This window comes from Dendrobium catenatum, unplaced genomic scaffold, assembly GCF_001605985.2.
Source record: "Dendrobium catenatum unplaced genomic scaffold, ASM160598v2 fragScaff_scaffold_1395, whole genome shotgun sequence".
NCBI classification, from domain to species: domain Eukaryota; kingdom Viridiplantae; phylum Streptophyta; class Magnoliopsida; order Asparagales; family Orchidaceae; genus Dendrobium; species Dendrobium catenatum.
In genome coordinates, this window is record NW_021319857.1 from 647111 (window position 1) to 662175 (window position 15065).

The window sequence follows — 15065 nt, forward strand, 5'->3', positions numbered from 1 at the left end:
AGACTTTCTACATGGTGAGAATCTCTTCTCAAGCCCCTAATTAGCTAGTGTTGGTCAAGTGTGAAGGAAACTTTTAATCCAACATGATCACATCATTGGATTGAAAGCCTTCATCGTCTTGATCCTTCCTGTAAAATTTTGTGAGAGTTCACCAGCTGGATCTCTCGGATCACATAGGAGAATGTGAATGGCTTCGTGTTTATGCGAGAGCTTAAAGATGTAATCTTGTCCGTCAATTTTAATCAACAATTTAGATTAAATTTAACAATTTCATAGCCCTTTGCATCATGGCTGTTCAATCAATCTTTTGATAAATGTAATCAACCCCGCATTTACATAACCAACCTAAATGATTGGCTAGCCAATCGGATGGCATCCACATGTAAAGTGCCTGCTGACTGTGCAAAATTGGATTTTAAATTTACAAAAAATTCATAGAAACTTCAAAAATTAATATCTCCCTCCACACCTGACAAATTTAGGTGTTCTTAAGCTCATTAGAAATATATCAGGGAGATCTTCAAAAGCCTTATGGTTCCATGGCTTAGTTATTTATGTATAGCTATTAATTTCCATTTGAAATTTTAAGGTATTTATGCATTTGTGTGCTCATATGATGTCACCATGGCTTGGGACTTTGGGGAAATGAATTTGGGTATGTCTTTGATATCACCAAAATTCCCTCATCTATTTGATGCATTTTAGGGTACCATTTGGTCAATTTGGGATCAAGGGTAATGGTTTAACCCTTGATTTCAAAATGCCTTTATAATCTTTCCAACTAGAAATAGGTATTGGTTTTTGGTTTGTTAATTATGCATAGTCAAGGAAGTTCATAACCACTGATTCCACCCCAATTCAAGCCTAGGGTAATAACCTAATAATTTTCTAAGGTGACCTAGTGGTTATTTTGGGTGGCTTGGTTAGCAACCTTAGGTAGTTCCACTTGAGCCCAAATTTAGAAGGTTTGGATCTTGAGATCGGGTGATTTCATGGCATGAAATTCACTGGATTTTGTGCCCATTTGATCCACTAAGTAGGAACCCCAAAATCCCTTCCTAGATTTAACATAGAGCTTTAATTAAATAATAATTAATTCATTTTAATTGCTTAAAATTCATATAAATATTCTAATTGACCATAATTTAATCCTCAACCCATGAAAAATAAAATATATATTTTAAAAACTATAATTCCATTTTAACTTAATTTTTAAAGGAAACTGTCAATTAATTCAATTAATTAGTTATAATTATTTAAATATCCCAAAAATTCCCCAAATTATTTAGAGCACCACCTAAGTTCATTTTTTACGTTTGGGGGTGTTTCCAATGGGTTTGGGGCTAATTTATATCAAAATAAAAAATCAACTTAATTAAGGTAATTTTGGAAATTAAAAAAAAAGTCAAAGTTTGAAAATTATAAATAATTCTAGAAAATCTAATTCATCTAAATTCATAGCCATTCAATTCTAATTAAAATATATTATTTTCTAAAAATGTCAAATTTCCAGAATTAAGTCAAAGACAAAAAGTCAACTTTTTGGTCAACTATAGTTTAAAACTAGGTTTAAACTTCAAAAAAACATAACTTTTTATAGAAAAGTTCAAATTAAGCAAACTAATAGTCTAACTACACATCTTAAGGTCTAGTATTTGTTAAAAATTTGAATTAAAAAATTGAAACCTTCAAAATTAACTTTAAATTAAAAGGTTAATTCTTAAACCCTTAACTAATGTGATTAAAATAATTCCAATAATCTCAAATTATTTAATAATTTATAAAAATCATAGAAAATTCAATTTTAATTAATAAGACCCACAAAAAAATATTTTAATGCACAACAACAACTCCGAAGATGAAGTTTTTAGGATGGACTACTCCGGGCATAGGCTATGTATCCTAAGGAGGTATAGTTCCTCGAGCCTGGTGGAAAAACGTCAAAAATGGGTTTAATGGAGTGTAAAACATGTAAATCAAGTAACTTTTAATTATTAAACTAAATTAAAATCCTTAATTCAACTATATTAACCATGTTTTTATGATGGACTACTTCAGTTTGTGAGGCTACGTGTCCAAGGAGGTCTGGTTCTTCAAGCCTTGTGGCATAACCCCATGAACCGTTGATGAAAAATATATATTAATTTAACCTTTATACAACCACTACTCAAATTATTTAGAATTTACTAACCATTTTAACTCTTAAGTAATTAAATGCATTTAGTTAATCAGTCCTTAAAATATATCCTTTGTTAAGCTTTAAAGTATTAAAACTTAATCTTAAGAATAAATATTTTATTTGACCTTTAACAAACTTAAACATTAAAAAAATTCAATAACAACCCAGTTTAGGATCTATCCCATCCACAAAACCTTCTACATATATATAAGATGATTTGCTAGGGCAATCTACTATAATCTAGGCTAGGCCAATGTTTATTTTACTACTCTATGCTAGGTTTTTTGAGATTTCATTACATGCTGAGATTGAAATTGTATGATATGTTTGTTTACTTTTTACTGCACTATGTTAATTGATGTGATGGGTGATATTTTACTCTAAGGTTAGGATCATTCTAGTCGCTCACTTAGTTTTTTTGTAGGTGGCCATGCTCGTATAAGGTAATAAAAGAGGACTAAAATTTTTTAATAGTTATATAACTTTTATAGGTTCTTCAACTTTCTTAGTCCCTAAATAAATAAGGGCAAGGACAAATGTGGATGGATTGAGTATTTAATTTCATTATATATAACTCCTTGGGATTTATTTAATATTTAAATGCTTTGAACAACCTTGCAGGAGAGTCTAGTTTTTTCTTTTCATTACCAATGTAATTTATTTAAAGGATTGAGTTATTAAATAGTCTTTGATTTTGAGATACTTGGTTCAAATTTGAATTCCAAAGAGGAAAGTATCACTCTAAAATTCTACTTGCTTCTGTCTTATGATTAGAATCCTCAAGCCTTTTTTTAAAAAAACTTCTTTATTCCATTTTATGTATTTAATTATGTTGATCAGCATGCATTGTATTAAAAACTAATTTAAAATGAGTCTAAAATTTTAATTACATTTGTCTCGAGCTTTCTCACCCTGCATAAAGTTAAGGAACCAATTGTTACAAGCTCAAGTTGTTGGTCCCAACTCTCATAAGCTTCCATAAAAATTTCCCTATAACTCTTTCATAATGATTGGACTGATGGATTTCAAATCGAATAGGTGGTTAGCTGGCTCCTCAATCCAAGCCGGGGTAAGTCCAGGTTTTGCAGTACATTAGTTACGTTCAGGCCATTTTCACATGTTGTCAAAATTAGATTTAGGATCCAGGGTAGGTTTTGGATCATAAGACCCCAACCTCTAAGAATATAATCCTAAATTTGTAATAAATCAATTAACTCATTTATAATTTCTCTCAATCCAAAATTTAAAGTCGAATACTTAGATTAGGTTGGGGTATTTTTGAATTATTTCAGAATCCCAAAGTGTCTCCAAGCTTTCTTCCTTTGATTTCAAAAATAAGAGCTCAATATTGTTCCAATCCCACTTAAAATTTTAGTTTCAAAATCATTGATATCACTACTTAAAATTCCTTAAACCAAAAATTTTGCCATTATTTTAATCGAGAGTTTCATAAGATATTTTGGTTTCCAATGATGTAATTAACTATAAGGGCTTGCACTCGTAGGAGATTTTGAACCATGCTAATTTTTTAAAACTTAATTAATATTTATTTTGAGGAATAAAATTCATAATGATTGTCATCGTCATAATTGAATGCTTGTGAAAAGATGATATATTCTTTCATCAGGGAGACGTATCAAGTGTTAAAATCAATTTGAATTTGAAACCAATGATTTCTTTCTTGATTATCATAGTCAGATATTTATTTAAACTTCATTATGACCCTCTGGGGTCATATGTGGTCATCTCTTAAATCAAGCTATGATATTCAAGAGAAAATCTACAATTCTAGGTCTAAACTTGTTAGGAGATTTTATCTCTGCCTTCCGAGGTGATATTTTATCCCTAATAGTCTATTTGACTCTAGAATTGAAATTTAGATTTAATTCATAATTTTTCTAAAGAAATTTAATTTAGATTTGTTTAGTACATTACAAGGCCAATCCTCTTTTCAAATCACAAATTAAAAAAAAAATGGCACACCCGAAGGGACAAAAACTCTCTCTCCATCTTTATTAATGTAAAAGTTTTTGTTTCATCAGTATTCATAACTATCTTTTCTTTTGTTAGCTTCTTTACCAAATTCTTCCTTGGGGAAAGCTAAGCCAACATCAAATTTTTTCTTTCACGTCAAAAAGGAGAGGTGAAATCTCTATCTAGAAATTAGGTTTTGGCCTTCTACCCATAGGTTGATTGGCGGGATGAAAGTGTCAAATAAGATTTTAAAATCTCCCAACTAATTTTATGAAATTATATCATTGAGTCTAACTTGATGTATTAACTTTTTTATAATTATGCGGAACCCTGTAGATTTTGTTTTTAGGATCCTCAATTTTACCAACCTTGACCTTCCATCTTTAATTGATCTACGGAGTGGAAAGAGCTAGGAAACAAATATTTCAAATTTTTTTCCTCATTTTGTAAGCCTTCAGTTTGGGTGAAAATTCAATTTGTTGTGTTTAAAAATTTGGAGAAAATTCATCTTTAATTTTAAAATTAAAATATTTCCAAAATTTCTTTTCACTCTCAATTTGAAATTTACACGATCATGTACTACCCTAAAACACATCTTTGCAATCTAGCACATGTTGTGAAAATTTCAATCACTCTTTGAGTCATAACCAACCTTTGCATTCTATCATCGTATATCGAATTAAAATTTTATGACTTGGCAAATGTGATAGAATATAGTGGCAATTATGATTTTCGAAATTTAATTTAAAAAATTCTTAGCTCCGATTCTTTTCTCAATTCTAGAAATTCAAACTCAATCCAATGGCCAGCAAGCTGCTTTTTACTTTGAGAGAGGTTTCAACAGTGAACAGATTGAAATGGGGAACAAGATTCATTTTGGTTTGGGTTTCCCTATAGTTGAGCTATCATTAAATGGGGGAAAGTTACTTGATTTGATAGTTATTGAGGTTGATAGATTTGTCTTGGAGTCGGTGTTGGGATCAGGGCCCAACCCCCATAATCCTAATGAGATGGAAGGAGAATCATAAGCAACTATTTAGACTCGTGAATCAAAGTCTATTATTGGGAAATGGTTGGTTTATGGGATCGCTTTTATAAGTAAGAGTAAGAAGAAGAAATATCAGAGAAGGATTATGAGGAAAATTTCCAAGTCAAGAAAGGTTGTTGATGTTAAGACTTTAACCCAAGTAGTGTTAGAGGCTATTGAGGATCTAGTTATTCTTGCCTCTTGTCCACTCTTCCAAGGGAGGAGAGGGTCATTAGGATAGCTAGTATCCCATTATGCCTAGTTGATTACTAAACTAAAAGAACTCTTAAGGAAAAATAACTACAAAGGTATAGAATGTTGAGAAACAATATTAATACTTATGTTGCCCAAATGGGGAAGAAAAAATAACAATATGTTAAGCATTTGAAAGGATTTATCTCCCACTGCTTTGAGAAAGAAATCCTAAAGGAGGAGAAATTTCATGCCAAGAATTTGACTCTCCAATATGTTAGGAGGAACAAGAAGTTTGTGCAACAGCCATCAACTTCTATGTTAATTAATGGATACTATTGGGTGCCATGCCCTCCATCTTTTAAAATAGAGGGTATAATACTCATTGGATATGGAAGGGGACACACTTTTACCTGTAGGCCACCAGTTCATTACAAAAACCCCTAAAGTTATCCTTAATGGAAGCCAAAATTAAGGTGGATTCTGAAGTCAAAGGGATAGTTGGTGTCAAGAGCAAGAGGCCCAAGTCTCTAGAAAAGCAATATGTCCCTAAGAAGACCATAAAAGTTAATGTCCCTCTAGTTATAATTGAGCCACCTCAGTCCTCAAATGAGATGCCAAAAGTTTTAGCTAGTGTTATTTACACTCTGTTTGATCCAGTTATTTTTTTAGTTGATCTAGATGTTGGTTTAGTTAGCCCAGTTCTTAGTTCAGTTGATCTAGTTATCAATTCAGTTGATCTAGTTGTCAGTTCCCTTGATGTTCCAGTTGTTAGTTCAGTTGATGTCCCAAACGCACTTTCCCAAATTCAACCGGTTATCCCCGAGCTCTCTACCCAAGGATCTGAGGGCTTTACCTAGCATGATGTAGGAGTTTCCACCCTCCGACCTCCTACATCATCTCTTAAGGTAGATGTCACTCACTCAGTAGAAGATGTCACCCTTCTAACTGCTAACCTTGAGACAGTTTAAGGGAAAGAGATTTTACAAGATGAAGACCAGCAGATGATTGAGCAGTTGATGGTAGAGCCTTTGATAACTGATGATCTTAAGATGCAAGCCATCATTTCCAATTTGTGAGATCAGGAGTTCTATGATATGATTTATTATTATAAAGGTTACTTACCCATTGACCCCAAAGCAATAGGGGATCGACTAGTCGATGAAGTGGTAAAATAATTTAAGGAGATTTTGAAGAAAAAGGAGGCTGAAGAAACCTTCGACCTAGAGTTGGATGACATGCTTATAGATGAGGATGTACCAGTTAGTGATGTTTATATGGTTGAGATCAGGGGATCTAGTAAACAAACTAAGTCGATTAAATGCCATCCTGGTAAGGAGAAAGGTTCAGCAGCTGTGGATTTGGATTCAAATGGTTAAGTGAGAGCTATATATGATGATCATCACATCAAAACCGTGGAGGCACAAGTGGAAGATATGCTACTATAGGTTAAGGAAATTCAAGCACAGCTAGATAAGTCATAGTAGGCTTCGCTTAAGCTAAAACAATCTACCTCCTAAATAATCACTGACCAAATAAAAAAATTAGAACATACGTCTAAGGTCCCTGAGTCAGTGTCAACAATCCCTCTAATCTAGCTAATAGTTCCTACAGTCCCTTTAGTCCAGCCAACAGTTTCCTTAGTTACTCCACCACAAGCTCAAAAAAACCTTAAGCAGTTGATTGAGGATTAATTAAGGGAGACCTTAGCCCATTCCCAAAAGGCAACATCTATTCCAATGGGTAGACCCTGACCCGAGGAATATGATTTGGTACCTTATCCAAAGGGTTTTGTGTATCTTTCAAAATTTGACTAGAATAAAAAATTTGAGACAACATCTAGCTTACTTTTGAGAATGTTGTTGCAAAGCTATGGTTTGTTAATAGTCTTTCTTGCATTGCTTTTAAATGGTACACAGATCTGCCCAACGGTTCGGTGAAAATTTTCAACAAACTTGAAAATCTATTTTTAAAAAAGATTCTTAGGAGCACAGTAGTGCATAACTATGGGCGATCTCATCATCGAGAAGCAAAAGCTTGGGGAGTCTTTAGTTGAGAGCGTCTTGAGTTGTGAAGCCTCTAAATGAAGGCTGAACCCCCAGCTGCAAGAGCAATACACAGTGGATGTTCTTCTAAAGAATATCTATGGGCCTATTACTTTTCTTTTGAAGGGTTTCACTATCAAAACCTTTGAGAAGCTTTTGAACAATGCTAGTAAAATGTAGGAAGAGGCTCTAAGGATGTCATTCTTAAAAGATCTATCTAATGAAAGAAGACTGACAAGCACATCAATTCTTTTGAAAAGAGAGCTACAATTTCATCAATTGATTAAGGGAAGTAGCTAGTAACCAACTAGCCTAGTACTCCACCACCACCAATTCAAAAATAGCCATTTTAGATCACTCTTCAACCTCCTAGAAAGCCTTACTCAACCTATATTAAAGAGAGGTTGGCTAGACCATACTCATTTAAGGGAGAGTTGATAATAATTATCTTTAGGAGCCTCTAAAAAAGCCAGATTTTTACTTACTTGAGGCTAGAAGGCCAGAGGATGTGGATAAGAAAGTTGATCCTAAGGACTATCCCTATCATCATATGCTCAACCATCTGATCGATGATTGTATTTTCTTCAAGGACTGGGTAGAAAAAAACATCAGGCAAGGTAACATCATCAATTCAAAGGAGTATTTGGTAGACTTAGAATAAGGGTAAGTCAAAGAGAATTAAAGTAATAATTCTAACATTTCTCCTTTAGTAGAGGATGGCTAGTATATAACTTTATCTAGGGAACTTAAAATGTTGATTAACAAGTATTTTCATCTTTCTCAATAATTACTAACGATATCCCAGGGCCCAATTTGGGAGGTTGACCTAGATATTTAGTAGGAAGATGTTGATATACTTTCCTCTCTAAAAGTTATAGGAACTACTATATTAAATTAAAAAGAAAAGAATGATATTTTTGTAGAGAATAAGTGTATTGATGAGAGATGTATTCAAGCAATGGATGTCGGGATAAAAGCCCCATCCCCACTCCTATTATCTGACTTTTACTTTACCCCATCAAAGGCGAAGGGTTACAAATTTAATAAAAAACATCATTTTTTGTCAATTTTGATGATTACGCATGGAAATGAAATGCAAATCGATAACTCTTCCCAAGTAATTTAAAGTTGTGTTAAAATCAATCAAAGTACCCAAAAACTTGACCTTCCTAATTTGACCCTTTAAGGGGACGTCAAATTTGAAACCTTATCAGAGAGTGAATTCCCCCAAATTGATTTTAGGGAAGTCCTATCCTGATTGACTTCCCAGATTTTGACTCCTATTCAGAAAATGATGATCCAATACCTATGGTGAGTATAGACTCCACCTTAGTTTTCCCTCCTAAATATATCGAGCAGGTGATGGCAAAGTCTTACCCCCTAAGCTTGCCACCCAGGATAAAAGAAAGCAAGTTATTTCTAATGATCCAATTCCTAATCCACTTTGATAGTACAATCTTACCTCCACTCCACAGGGTCCTAAGTTTGATGTTCCTAAGGTTGATTATAATAAACTAGCTCATCATAGAAAGTCACCAACCAAGTTGAGTATCTACGATGCCTTCATCCTATCTAAGGAAATGAGGGAGTCCTTAATCAGAGAACATCTTGATCTGGAGATTTTCCTGGCTTAACTGGCTTTGAACTCAAAAGATGAAGTCCTCAACTTCAAAGAAATCCCAGGAGTAATGTTTTCAAATGAAGATCTATTATTGGGAATTGTCAATCATAATCGCCTTCTTTATATTAGTGTAAATGTAGAGAATTTCAAGTTATCAAGAATCCTTATTGATCCAGGTGCAATGATCAACGTAATGAATATAAATACCATTCGTGTTGTATATTGGAGAATTAAGAACAAAAGCAAAATTTCTTACTGTTAATTCGACCACATCCTTTTATGCACTTCTAGGTAGGTCCTAGATCCACAAATATAAGATGGTTCTATCTATCCTACATTAATGTGTTACATACCATTGAGACAACATTGAATATGTGATTAAGGGTGATTTGCAATCATTTTCAATTCAAGAGATCAGGATCTATGAAGATGCCACATATTTTATACCAAAGGGTCCTTTTCCCATTCTAAAGTTGAGATCAAAATTGAGGAGAAAATAAGTGAGTAAATCTCCAATCAAAATAAAGGATCAAAAGAAAAAGAAAAAGAAAAAGAAAAAGAAAGAGAAAATGATCAAAAATCACAAGGATCAGATAGTGAAGATGATCTTGAGATCGTGATCCTTAAGCTTCCAAACATGTTACCTCAAAGAGGTTGGAGGATGGCTTTAAGAGAACGTGGTTGAGGTTGTCCTTCACTTGAAAAAAGAATAACCCATATATATATCAACTCAGAATCAAGTTATGATGAATTGCCTGAAAAGTGGGGTGTTGCGTTTCCTTTTGACTATCAAAAAATTAATCCTCCTTCAAAGTTTGATCTCATTTTAAAGCAGGATGGTGATATAGAGGTTAATGCTCAAAAAGTTCAAAGAGATGAGCTTGAATTAAAAATCTATGAAAATCTTTGTAGGAGAATTGAGGCGCTATCGTTAACCCCACTATCGGCTGGTAGGGTTGCATGGGTTAGAGATTAAAGAGGCTATTAACCTAAGCAGTGAAGTAAGGAAAGTCCAAAATATTTTCCCTGGCTTCACTTCCTCAAGGGATCAAAGTGATGTAACCCTTGAAGAGGCAGATTCAATTGAATTAGTGATATTAGCTTTATACTACATTTCTGTATGTGTAAGTAACTCATTTCTCAAAGGCTCCGTACCGTATCAATGGAGTAAGGGTCAAGCTAGATACCGTGAGAACATTTGGAAAACAAAAGTTAAGAAAATTTTGATAAGTAGTACCAGCTTTGGAACCGTTATTACATTTAATGGCGATTAACTAATGTTTATAAGATATAATCTTCTTAAATAATATACGTCCTACTTAAGACCCAATTCAATCCCAACCAAACTCAACCCTACTTTCTAGTTCAACCCTTGAACAAGTCCTTCACTAACGTTTAATAACCTTTTAAATCATATCCAATAAATTTAATTCATTCATTTGATTGGCATTGATTTGGATGGTCCAAAATCAAATAATTAACCTCAAATTCCAATCTAAATACAACAACCAGACAAAAATCAAAGGGTTAAGGACCGAAGACCCAAAATACTTCATAAGTGATTTTTCTATGATGTGGAAACCCAATCAATTGGCATCTGATTTAGGGTCTATCAATTTTATATTGATATGTCATGTCTCAAGCACCAACCCTCTAAATTTGAACCCATTTTTAGTTCCCTTGCCCTAAAAACTAAATCCTTTTTCACAGGCTATAAAACCTTCAAATATTTATAACTTGTGCCACTAGATATGCCATCAAGTGGAATTTGACCTTGGAACCATTTCCAAACCTTCCAACCATATCCATGACCCTTTTCATGACTTGTTGATCATTAAGCTATACTTCTTTGACCCTGCTTGACTTAGGGTAGACTTGGGGTAAAAATGACCAAAATAACCTTTAAAGGGGTTTTTGGTCTTTTCCCTAGAATCCAACATGTACTTCCCTCATCAATCTTCAAAACCTATTCTAATGGATCCTAACTATCCTAAAGAACATATTAGACCCAAACTCATACTTTTATTGGACCTAGTTGACCAAGTTAACCCTGGTTGACCAAAGTAACCCTTAAGAGTTTAAACACCCATTCCATACAAAATGATGTCTCTTGGCTTTAGGCCTCTTCCATTTAGTTCATATGATCAACTTGAACACAATAGACCAAATTCTTCACCTTAGGTTAACTTTGTTTACCAAGTCAACCAAGTAAGACCAAATCTTCCATACATTCCCACCCCTTCAAATTCTTTGACTAAGACTTTTCCAAATCCATTTAAACCCATGGGGTGACACATTGGGCCCACAAGAGACCCCTCTTGAAACCCAAGCCTTGGACATCTTAGGTTAGCTACTTGGCTTGACCCAAGTTTCCAAATAGGGGTTTTCCATGGGCTAAGTTCTAACCCCAGTCCAATTGGACCCAACCAATGGTGGCATTGGGTTCCCCTTGACCCAATACACCTTCCCTAGCTAACCCCACCCTTGGGTCAACTTGAGTTAGAAATTAGGCTAACCCAAAGTGACAAAATAATTATGGATTAAGCCATATCCCAACTTAAGACCCCACCTAACCCAATCAACACTTTAATTTGATAACCCTAGACCCAAGGAACCTACCCTAATTAGCCCAGCCTTAACTTGACTTAGGTCAACATCTAGACTTGCCCAAAGTGGTCAGAACCACATTGACCCAATCCATATCCCACCTTAGAAAAATTTAATCCCAATTGCTACTTGCATTAGGTGCTCCTTGACATAACCTTTCTTCCCCAATATACTCCACACCTGACTTGACCTGGGTTTCATCCAAATTGACCAAAACTATATTATTTTAGGTCAACCTGAGCCATCCAGGTGAATTTTGTTGCCTACTACTTAATTTATCTCACCCTTCAGCTCACCAGACTTCCAGATTCCTTTAAAACTCTGCTCAACCAAACCCCTGTCTGGCGGCAGCAAAAATGAATGAGAATATTCCTTCGATGGTCTCCTATGACTAGGGACTCATCCAAAGGCTTCTAAAGCCTTGGCTTGTTTGGTTCAAGCTCATTGACCTCTGAGGAAGGATCCCCTACCACTTGGAAGCCATTGAATGGCTACCCTGATTGATCCTAGCCATCTGAGCTAGCGAGAGGGGTTTGAGTAGGGAAACTCAATCGAGAGATCCCCATTCACATCTAGTTTTTTAAAAACACTCCCTCTACCTCCCTGAGCATTCCTCTCCTATTCCCTAATCTTCCAGTCCCTTCCATCCATCCACTTGATCGAACTTCATATACCCTCCACTCGAAGTCATACCTCTGGTGATCCTCCAGCGTCTATATTTGCAGGAAAAGTCATCGCCATCATCTTCTGAAGTTTCCTAATAGAAAAACCCATTTTTTGGGACTTTCTACACAGTGAGAATCCATTCTCGAGCCTCTAGTTAGCTAGTGTTTGTAAATTTTGAAAGAAACATTCAATCCAATATGATCCCACCATTAGATTGAAAGCCCTCATCATCTTGATCCTTCCTACAAAATTCATGAGAGTTCACCGCTGGGATCTCTCAAATCACACTGGAGAATGTGAATGACTTTGGGTCTGTGTGGGAGGTTGAAGATGTAATCCTAACCATTAATTTTAAAATGGTTTGGATTAAATCCTCTGGTTTTAGAGCCCATTTGATTGTGACCATTCAATTAATCATCTGATAGCTATAATCAACTCTATATTAACACAGTTAGCATAATAATTGGCTTGCTAATCGGATGGCACGTGTGTATAAAGCGCCAGTTTACTATGTAAATCTAGATTTTAATTTTACACAAAATTCAAGGAGACTTCAAAAATTAATATTTCCCTCCCACTTGAAAAATTTAGATGTTCTTAGGCTTATAGGAAGGATCTCAGGGAGATCTTCAAAAGCCCTATGGTTCCAAGCCTTAATTGTTTTTGTAAAACTATTAATTATTATTTGAATATTTAAGGTATTTATATATTTGGGTGCTCATATGATGTCCCCATTGCTTGGAACTTTGGGGGAATGAATTTGGTTGGGCATGTCTCTTACATGTCAAAAATTTCCCCCCTCTATTTGATGCATTTCTTGGCACCTTTTGGTCAATTTGGGATCAAGGGTCTTGGTTTGACCATTGATTTAAAATTTCATTTATAATCTTTCTAATGAGAATTAGGAATTAGTTTTTGGTGTCTTAATTATGCTTTGTCTAAGGAGTTTAGAGCCTTTGATTGCACCACAATCGAGGCCTAGGGTAGTAACCTATGAATTTTCTAAGGTGACCTAGTAGTTACCTTATGTGGCTTGGTTAGCCACCTTAGATAGTGTTGCAAATCTGTTGGTTCATGAATTATACTTTTGATGATTAGCAAACACTATGATTTCCTTTCTTATAACTAACATTTCAGGAATCAAAGATCGGACGGAAAAACGGAGCCAGCTCAAGATGGGGTAGATTAGGGTTGAGTTAGTTTGTAATTTTATTTTTCCACTCTTGAGTCAATTGTGTAATCTTTGGTGTGACTAATGCAAAGTAACCCTACACAAACACACTTGAGAGACTTAGAATTTCTGTTTTTATTCAAATCGGCCAGGATGATATTTACATCGTCCTGGACGATAGGGCTTAAAATAGAAAATCTAATCAGGGGTTCTTAATTAAGGAAGCCTTCATTAGAAAATTATCCTGGACGATACGTGTATCAGCCAGGATGATAGGATCAAAACAGAAATAAATTGCCGTCATAAACAATTAAGGTATTCTGTATTTTTGAAAATCGGCCAGGACGATCTTGGATCGGCCTGGACAATATTCATAATTATACCTTAATTAATCAGACAAATCAAGGAAGTAATTAAGGATTATTGATACAATCACATCGTCTTAGATGATCGCAGGATCGTCTAGGATGATCTATTCAAAAACCTTTGTTACTTCTGGGCGATAAATATCGGTCAGCACAAATTCAGGGCGATGTGCTTGACAATCGGGATCGAACAGCTTGAATTCAGAGTGATGCCCTAGACGATTTGCCTCTGATTTGAACTGATCGGCCTGGACGATCGTGAGATCATCCTGGACGATCAAGCCAATTTTCAATCATCCAATTTTCATTCAGGGCGATGCTCTGGCCGATCTCATGGGATTTGTACTGATCGGCCAGGACGATGTCCATATCGGCCTGGACGATATTGTCGGTAATTTGCAATTAATGAGCTCCTTTGAAGATCTTCTATTTAAGAGATCTTGTTCAACATTTTTGAACAACCTTGGCTGCTGTCTTGACCTGAGAGAACCTAAAGAAGAGAGAGAGGGAGAGAGACAGAGGATCTTATGAGGGGATTCACAAGGATTTCTCCAAGAATCGTTCCACTTCTTCTTCCCTAGAGTCTCTTATCCTTGGAAGGGTTGGGAGAGGTAAGTTCCAGCAAGCGATCGAGGCTCTCTGGCTGCTTCAGGAGGAAGCAAAAGGAGGAAGGTTCTCTGCCTTGCCGGGTGTGGCAAAAAGAGGTGTTTGTAAAGGCTTTTCCGCCTAGCTGCGGGGGCTAAAGGAGAGTCACAAATGTAGTGCAATACTCGGAGGTCGCCTCCGGTGAGTGGACGTAGGTCAAGGTGACCGAACCACTATAAACCCTTGTGTTCTTTTTTTTTACTACTTCCGCATTTCTTTTTCTTCCGCGCTTATTTTTTTGTGGTGATTTTGTTTGTATTCGTGCTTTGACTAAAGAATTTTTTAAATATCAATTCACCGCCCTCTTGGTTAGCCTTAGGATAGTTCTATAGGGCTTAACATCCCTAACAAACTTTCACTAATTACTTATGAGCAAGGAGTGAGTCAAAGAAAGATTGATGTATGAGAGCCTTGAAAGGAGAAGAATATTACACTGAAAGTAGAGGAGTCAGACATGTTGCAAATCTATTTTCATAACTTATGTTTTGATGATTGACAAACACTATTAATTCTCTTGGACTGCCTGTTACTTCTAACTTTTAAGAAATCGAAGATCGGACGAACAAACGAAGC